The 8,331-nt window shown below is 40.5% G+C and overlaps 1 pseudogene; it reads left to right on the top strand.

The window, feature by feature from the left end:
* Nucleotides 1-7,394, top strand: part of LOC105518041 — an 11,425-nt pseudogene extending 4,031 nt beyond the window's left edge.
* Nucleotides 7,395-8,331: the final 937 nt, after the last annotated feature.

Genomic DNA, 8,331 nt, shown 5'->3' with positions numbered 1-8,331 from the left:
AACACCTCTACACAAATAAACTAGGAAATCTAGAAGAAATGGATAAATTCCTGGACACATACACCCTCCCAAGACTAAACCAGGAAGAAGCTGAATCTCTGAATAGACCAATAACAGGCTCTGAAATTGAGGCAATAATCAATAGCTTAGCAACCAAAAAAAGTCCAGGACCAGATGGATACACAGCCAAATTCTACCAGAGGTACAAAGAGGAGCTGGTACCATTCCTTCTGAAACTATTCCAATCAAAAGAAAAAGAGAGAATCCTCCCTAACTCATTTTATGAGGCCAGCATCATCCTGATACCAAAGCCTGGCAGAGACACAACAGAAAAAAAAGAAATTTTAGACCCATATCCCTGATGAACATCAATGTGAAAATCCTCAATAAAATACTGGCAAACTGAATCCAGCAGCACATCAAACAGCGTATCTACCACAATCAAACGGGCTTCATCCCTGGGATGCATGGCTGGTTTAACATATGCAAATCAATAAACATAATCCATTGCATAAACAGAACCAATGACAAAAACCACATGATTATTCCAATGGATGCAGAAAAGGCCTTGACAAAATTCAACAGCACTTCATGCTAAAACCTCTCAATAAACTGGGTATTGATGGAACGTATCTAAATATCATAAGAGCTATATATGAAAAACCCACAGCCAATATCATACTGAATGGGCAAAAACTGGAAACATTCCCTTTGACAACTGGCATAAGACAGGGATGCCCTCTCTCACCACTCTTATTCAACGTAGTTTGGAAGTTCTGGCCAGGGCAATCAGACAAGAGAAAGAAATAAGGAGTATAGAACTAGGAAAAGAGGAAGTCAAATTGTCCCTGTTTGCAGATTGCATGATTGTATATTTAGAAAACCCCATCGTCTCAGCCCAAAATCTCCTTAAGCTGGTAAGCAACTTCAGCAAAGTCTCAGGATACAAAATCAGTGTGCAAAAATCACAAGCATTCCTATACACCAATAACAGACAAACAGAGAGCCAAATCATGAGTGAACTCCCACTCTCAATTGCTACAAAGAGAATAAAATACCTCAGAATCTACCGTACAAGGAATGTGAAGGACCTCTTCAAGGAGAACTACAAACCACTGCTCAATGAAATAAAAGAGGACACAAAGAAATGGAAGAATATTCCATGCTCATGGATAGGAGGAACCAATATCATAAAAATGGCCATACTGTCCAAGGTAAATTATAGATTCAATGCCATCCTCATTAAGCTACCAATGACTTTCTTCACGGAATTGGAAAAAACTACTTTAAAGTTCATAGGGACCCAAAAAAGAGCCCACATTGCCAAGACAATCCTAATCAAAAAGAACAAAGCTGGAGGCATCATGCTACATGACTTCAAACTGTACTACAAGGCTACAGTAATCAAAACAGCATGGTACTGGTACCAAAACAGATATATAGACCAATGGAACAGAACAGAGGCCTCAGAAATAACACCACACATCTACAACTATCTGATCTTTGACAAATCTGACAAAAACAAGAAATGGGGAAAGGATTCCCTACTTAACAAAAGGTGCTGGGAAAACTGGCTAGCTGTATGTAGAAAGCTAAAACTGGATCCCTTCCTTACACTTTATACAAAAATTAATTCAAGATGGATTAAAGACTTAAATGTTAGACCTAAAACCATAAAAACTTTAGAAGAAAACCTAGGCAATACCATTCAGGACATAGGCATGGGCAAGGACTTCATGACTAAAACACCAAAAGTAATGGCAACAAAAGCCAAAACAGATAAATGAGATCTAATTAAACTAAAGAGCTTCTGCACAGCAAAAGAAACTACCATCAGAGTGAACAGGCAACTTACAAAATGGGAGAAAATTTTTGCAATCTACCCATCTGACAAAGGGCTAATATCCAAAATCTACAAACAAATTTACCAGAAAAAAAAAAAATCAAAAGGTAGGCAAAGGATATGAACAGACACTTCTCAAAAAATGACATTTATGCAGCCAACAGACACATGAAATAATGCTGATCATCTCTGGTCATCAGAGAAATACAAATAAAAACCAAAATGAGATACCATCTCATGCCAGTTAGAATAGTGGTTATTAAAAAGGCAGGAAACAACAGATGCTGGAGAGGATGTGGAGAAACAGGAACACTTTTACACTGTTGGTGGGAGCGTAAATTAGTTCAACCTTTGTGGAAGACAGTATGGCGATTCCTCAAGGATCTCGAACTAGAAATACCATTTGACCCAGCGATCCCATTACTGAGTGTGTACCCAAAGGATTATAAATCATGCTACTATAAAGATACATGCACATGTATGTTTATTGTGGCACTGTTCACAATAGCAAAGACTTGGAACCAACCGAAATGTCCATCAATGATAGACTGGATTAAGAAAATGTGGCACATATACACCATGGAGTACTATGCAGCCATAAAAAGGATGAGTTCATGTTCTTTGCAGGGACATGGATGAAACTGGAAACCATCATTCTGAGCAAACTATCACAAGGACAGAAAACCAAATACGGCATGTTCCCACTCATAGGTGGCAATTGAACAATGAGAACACTTGGACACAGGGTGGGGAACATCACACACCAGGGCCTGTCAGGTGGTGGGAGGCTGGGGGAGAGATAGCATTAGGAGAAATACCTAATGTAAATGATGAGTTGATGGGTGCAGCAAACCAACATGGAACACGTATACCTATATATCAAACCTGCACGCTGTGCACATGTACCCTAGAACTTAAAGTATAATAAAATTTAAACCAAAACAGAAAAACCCTTTAACTTGGCCTGATACTAAATAATTTTATTGGTCAGGGTTCTCTAGAGAAATAGAATCAACAGGATGTGTTGACATTATATAAATAAATTACAAGCTGGATCACACCTGTAATCCTAGCACTTTGGAAGGAGTAGGGCAGGTGGATCACTTGAGCCCAGGAGTTTGAGACCAGCCTAGGCAACGTGGTGGAACACCGTCTCTACAAAAAATACAAAAATTACCTGGGCTTGGTGGCGTATGCCTGTAGTCCCAGCTACTTAGGAGGCTGAGGTGGGAGGATTGCTTGAGCTCAGGAGGTTGAGCAAGGCTGCAGTGAGCTGTGATTGCACCACTGCACTCCAGCCTGGGCAACAGAGTGAGACAACATCTCTAAAAATGAATAAATAAATTACAGGCCAGGTGCAGTGGTTTATGCCTGTAATCCCAGCACTTTGAGAGGCTGAGGTGGGCGGATCACTTGAGGTCAGGAGTTCGAGACCAGCCTGGTCAACATGGTGAAACCCCATCTCTATGAAAAATACAGAAAATTCCCAGGTGCCGTGGTGGATGCCTGTAATCTCAGCTACTCGGGAGGCTGAGGCATGAGAATTGCTTGAACCTGGGAGGCGGAGGTTGCAATGAACCGAGATCACACCACTGCACTCCAGCCTGGGTGACAGAGCAAGACTCTGTCAAATAAAATAAAAGAAATAAAATAAAATAAAATAAAATAAAATAAAATAATTAAAAAATAAATTACAGAATTAAGTAATTAAAATTGCAAAAAATGTTTAAAAAGAAGTAGAGAGTGCTATAAAATGTACTACTTAACTGAGCCTGAGAAGTCAGGATAGGCTTTCCTGAGGAATATGTCAAACAGAAATAAGATTTTTTGGTTTTAAAGTATAAGAAGGTATGAGAAAAATGTTTAAGGTGAAATAAACCTATGTTTCCAAGTGCGATGAATTAGCTAGTGACAGAGTGTGTTCCCATATAAAATAAGCAGAAAGTTAGAACAAAATAGAGGAGCTATCTATTTTAAGGCAGAAAAGGGCTTCTGAGTTAGCAAGAACTGAAGGAGCTAAAACTCCAGAGAGGGAGAATCACAGCTAGGGAGAGCTGAGTTCTGCAGCCACTGTGCCCAGGGGTAATTTGCTGATTCTGTGCTTGGTCAGGAGACTGATAACCCCAGGCCTTGCACCCATGGAAGATCACTGCTGGGAGGCAGAGGCCAGGAGGGATATGGGAGGAGATTTAGAATGTCTCCACAGAGTATCTGTGAAATTACAGGGATGCACGAGGCTGGAGTCTAAAAAGAGAAACAGAAAACCTCTGAAGCAGAACAGAGCCTTCAGCAGTCTTGTGAGACAAAGATTAGAATTCTAGACCCACCAGGTGGAAGAGCATGGAGAACACACCAGGATTTCTGCTGAAAATCCTGAAGAAGCAGGAGTAAAATTAATGCAGGCTGAACCTTACCAAGGATGCAACTCAGCCTCAACTCACCACAGTGCATAGAGGATTCAGGTGACCAGTCACCAATTAGAAACAAGATGCTTTATAAAATTAATATAATTTTTATTGTATGTGGAAAAAAATAAATGAGCAAGAACATCAAAGAGTATTTCAGATTCAAGAAGAGTGATAAGAAGAATTTGTCCTAGCAGACATTTAACATTCTGGTAACAAATTTGAAACACGTGGTATACAGGAATACCAATAATGAGAATATTTAAAAGAGCCAAGCTTTCCACTACACTCTGCAAAAAAAAAAAAAAAAAAATCCAGGTAGATTGGGAGTTAAACACTTTTAAAATAAAAACAAATACACACATATAAAAGACTAGTACTAGGGGAAATCACTTTTTGACTGTTGATGGAATATGAATGAAAAAAAGATGAACAGGTTCATTACTTAGATAGCTTTATCTTTGATGGAATGAATACCAATAAAGCTGAAATTTAAAAATTCAGAAGGCTGGAGAAAAGATTTGCACACGAAGACAAAAGTTCAATAACTAAAAAGTATGAAGAGTGCATATAAATAGATAAAATACCAACTGTCTATGAAACATGATTAAAAAACAGTTCATACAAGAAACACTGTCGGTAAATCATAATTTTAAAACGATTCAACTTTGTTGGTAAAATAACTGCAAATTAAACTTACTGTGAAGTTTCATTTTGTGCCTTAAAAAATTTTAGAAAAACTTTAAAAAAGTTATAAAAGCCAACGCCTGCAAAGCTTCGGGAAGCAGATATGCTCATGCATTAATGATAGCAGTGTAAATTGATTCAATCTTCCTGAAGGGCAAAATGGTACTTTATTGAAAGAATCATAAATATGCCTAACCCCTGACCAAGTAATAGAATTTATCCTGAGGAAATAATGTTTAATAAAAAGTATATGTATATATAATGTTTATTTTATGATGGTAAAACATTGGAATAAAGCTAAGAGCCCAACAATACAGATATCTAGAAAGAAACTCACTATGGCATATCAAAATGACATACTCTAGTGATATACTAAAAATGATGAATATGAAGATGCTATAGGAAATAGAAAATATTTGGATAAATCATGTTACATAAAAGGAAGAATACCAAATTGAACATATACACCCATTATGACTATAACAGAACCATGAATATACATGAGCAAAGTGAGAAAATGACACACCTAGGAAATGTTTCTAGCTGGGTTAAGATCAACAGACTTGTAGTGAATTATTCTGTCAAGTTGTTAAAACATTAGATTTCCCTTTGCGTTCTCTTTCCTCTTCCCAACGTGGCGGCCTCAGCAAAAAAGAAGAATAAGAAGGGGAAGACTATTTCCCTAACAGACTTTCTGACTGAGGATGGGGGACTGGTGGAGGAAGGAGCTGTTTCCAAACCACTCAGCTGGGCTAATGAAACGGACGACCTGGAAGATGTTTCAACAACTTGGCACAGTAATGATGACGATGTGTATAGAGCGCCCCCAACTGACCGTTCCATCCTTCCCACTGCTCCATGGGCTGCTCGGGAACCCATTATCGACCAGAGCCGTCTTCCCAACTCGCCAACCTACACTGCTTTTCTAGGGAACCTACCCTATGATGTGACAGAAGAGTCAATTAAGGAATTCTTTAAAGGATTAAATACCAGTGCAGTGCGTTTACCACGTGAACCCAGCAATCCAGAGAGGTTGAAAGGTTTTGGTTATGCTGAATTTGAGGACCAGGATTCCCTGTTCAGTGCCCTGAGTCTCAATAAAGAATCTCTAGGTAACAGGAGATTTCGAGTGGACGTTGCTGATCAAGCACAGAATAAAGACAGGGATGATCTTTCTTTTGGCCATGAGAGAAATCGGAATTTTGACAAAACAGATACAGACTGGGGCTGGTCTTGCTACAGACAGCTTTGATGACTACTCGCCCAGAAGAGGTGATGATTGCTTTGGAGACAAGTATCGAGATCGGTATGATTCAGACTGGTATCGCGATGGGTATCGGGATGGGTATCAGGATGACCCACGCTGGGATATGAGATCGATATGGCGGCCAGGATCGCTGTGATGACCCAGGCAGCAGAGACTTTGATAGAGGCTATGATTCCCAGATAGGCACTGGCAGAAGAGCGTTTGGCAGTGGGTACCGCAGGGATAATGACTACAGAGGAAGCAGGGACCACTCTGAAGACCGATGCAACAGATGCGATGATCGGTCGTGGAGCCCCAGAGATGATTACTCTCAGGATGATTATATGAGTGATGATAGAGGCCCCTCCCAAAGACCCAAACTGAATCTAAAGCTTCGGAGTACTCCTAAGGAAGATGATTCCTCTGCTAGTACCTCCCAGTCCAGTCGAGCTGCTTCTACCTTTGGAGGGGGAAAGCCCGTTGACACAGCTGCTAGAGAAAGAAGTAGAAGAACCGCTACAGAAGGAACAAGAGAAGTTGCAGCGTCAGCTGGATGAGCCATAACTAGAACGATGGCCTCGGGAGAGACACCCAAGCTGGTGAAGTGAAGAAACTCAGGAACGGGAATGGTCGCGGACAGGAAGTGAGTCATCGCAGACTGGGACTTCCGCCACATCCAGCAGAAATGCGCGAAGGAGAGAGAGTGAGAAGTCTCTAGAAAACGCAACGCTCAATAAGGAGGAAGATTGTCACTCTCCAACTTCTAAACCTCCCAAACCTGATCCTACCTGACCCAAAGGTAATGCCAGCCCCTCCCACCAAAGGAGAATGCTTCGGTGAAGCAAAGTTCTAACCCTCCTGCTCCACTTCAGAGCTCAGACACAGAGCAGCAATCCCCTACAAGTGGTGGGGGAAAGCAGCTCCAGCTCAATAATCTGAGGAAGGACCAGCAAGGAAAGATGAAAGTAAAGTGGATGGGATGAATGTCCCAAAAGGCGAAACTGGGAACTCTAGCTGTAGTCCAGGAAATGGAGGGAACAAAGAGCACTGGAAGGAGTCAGATGGGAAAGATAAAAAGGATCAAGACTCCAGATCTACACCTGAGCCAAAGAAACCTGAGGAAAATCCAGCTTCCAAGTTCAGTTCTGCAAGCAAGTATGCTGCTGTCTCTGTTTCTGGTGAAGATGCAAACAAGGGAGATTACGCCCAGTAGACCTTGACATCCTGTGCTTTCTCCTAGTTTCTCTCCACCCTGGAACATTCGAGAGCAAATCAAACCTCTATCCAAACAAGATAAAATAAAACTCACCATCTCCTGGAGACTTTTCCTACCTTTTTTTTTTTTTAAAATGAAATTACTTTGCATGCTGCTGCAGCCTTTAACGTATTGAAGTAACTGGAGAAATCGCCAATATAGCCAGAGAGAAAGAGACTACAGCTTTTTAGTGGAAAAGTTGTGGTGCATTATGTCACCATGCAATTGCCAGTGTGATTAGTGCCTAGGGGCCTCCATTTAGCAGAAATGGTAATGACAGTGATATAAGGTCTGGAATCTGGTTGGTAGGGGTAGGAAGTATAAGGAAAAGTGTGAGATTTCTGCTTTTTAGTTTTATCCTATTGTGGCATATATGAATTCTCAAACATTATCTGAATAAATTTTTCACTCTTGGAAAGGTAGATTTAGCCTCAAGTTGTTTTAGTCTTCAGGAGGCTGCCAACCCCTCCTGTTATTTAATTCTGAGTTTTGGGGGCCAGTCTACGGGGAATGCTTTCATTTTTTTTTACCCCCCAGAGGGGTAGTTGAGAGTGAGTCTATAGGCCATAAAGAATAGGACTGCATTGGACCAAAATAAATGGGAAAATCGTGGTTTGAAAAGAAGCTTTTGGGAGGTAATGAGTCATTTTGCATCAGGTAATAGGGGAAAATTGTGTGACCTCCAGCAAACACAAGAATGGTTATTTCCTGGAGCTGGAAGCACTTGGGGGTCATGATAATTCCCAATGTTTTGTGTGTCCTGGTTTTACCCTTTCTAAACACTGTCCTTTTTGAAAGTTCTAATATATCCACATTCTGTTGAAACGTTGAAACTTAAAAAATTTAGACTCTTGTCATCTTAAGCTCTTCATGCTGCTCTTAACCTCCCAAAAAG

This window comes from Colobus angolensis, unplaced genomic scaffold, assembly GCF_000951035.1.
Source record: "Colobus angolensis palliatus isolate OR3802 unplaced genomic scaffold, Cang.pa_1.0 Scaffold31, whole genome shotgun sequence".
In the NCBI taxonomy this organism is placed as follows: domain Eukaryota; kingdom Metazoa; phylum Chordata; class Mammalia; order Primates; family Cercopithecidae; genus Colobus; species Colobus angolensis.
This window is presented reverse-complemented; position numbering and strand designations above follow the sequence as displayed.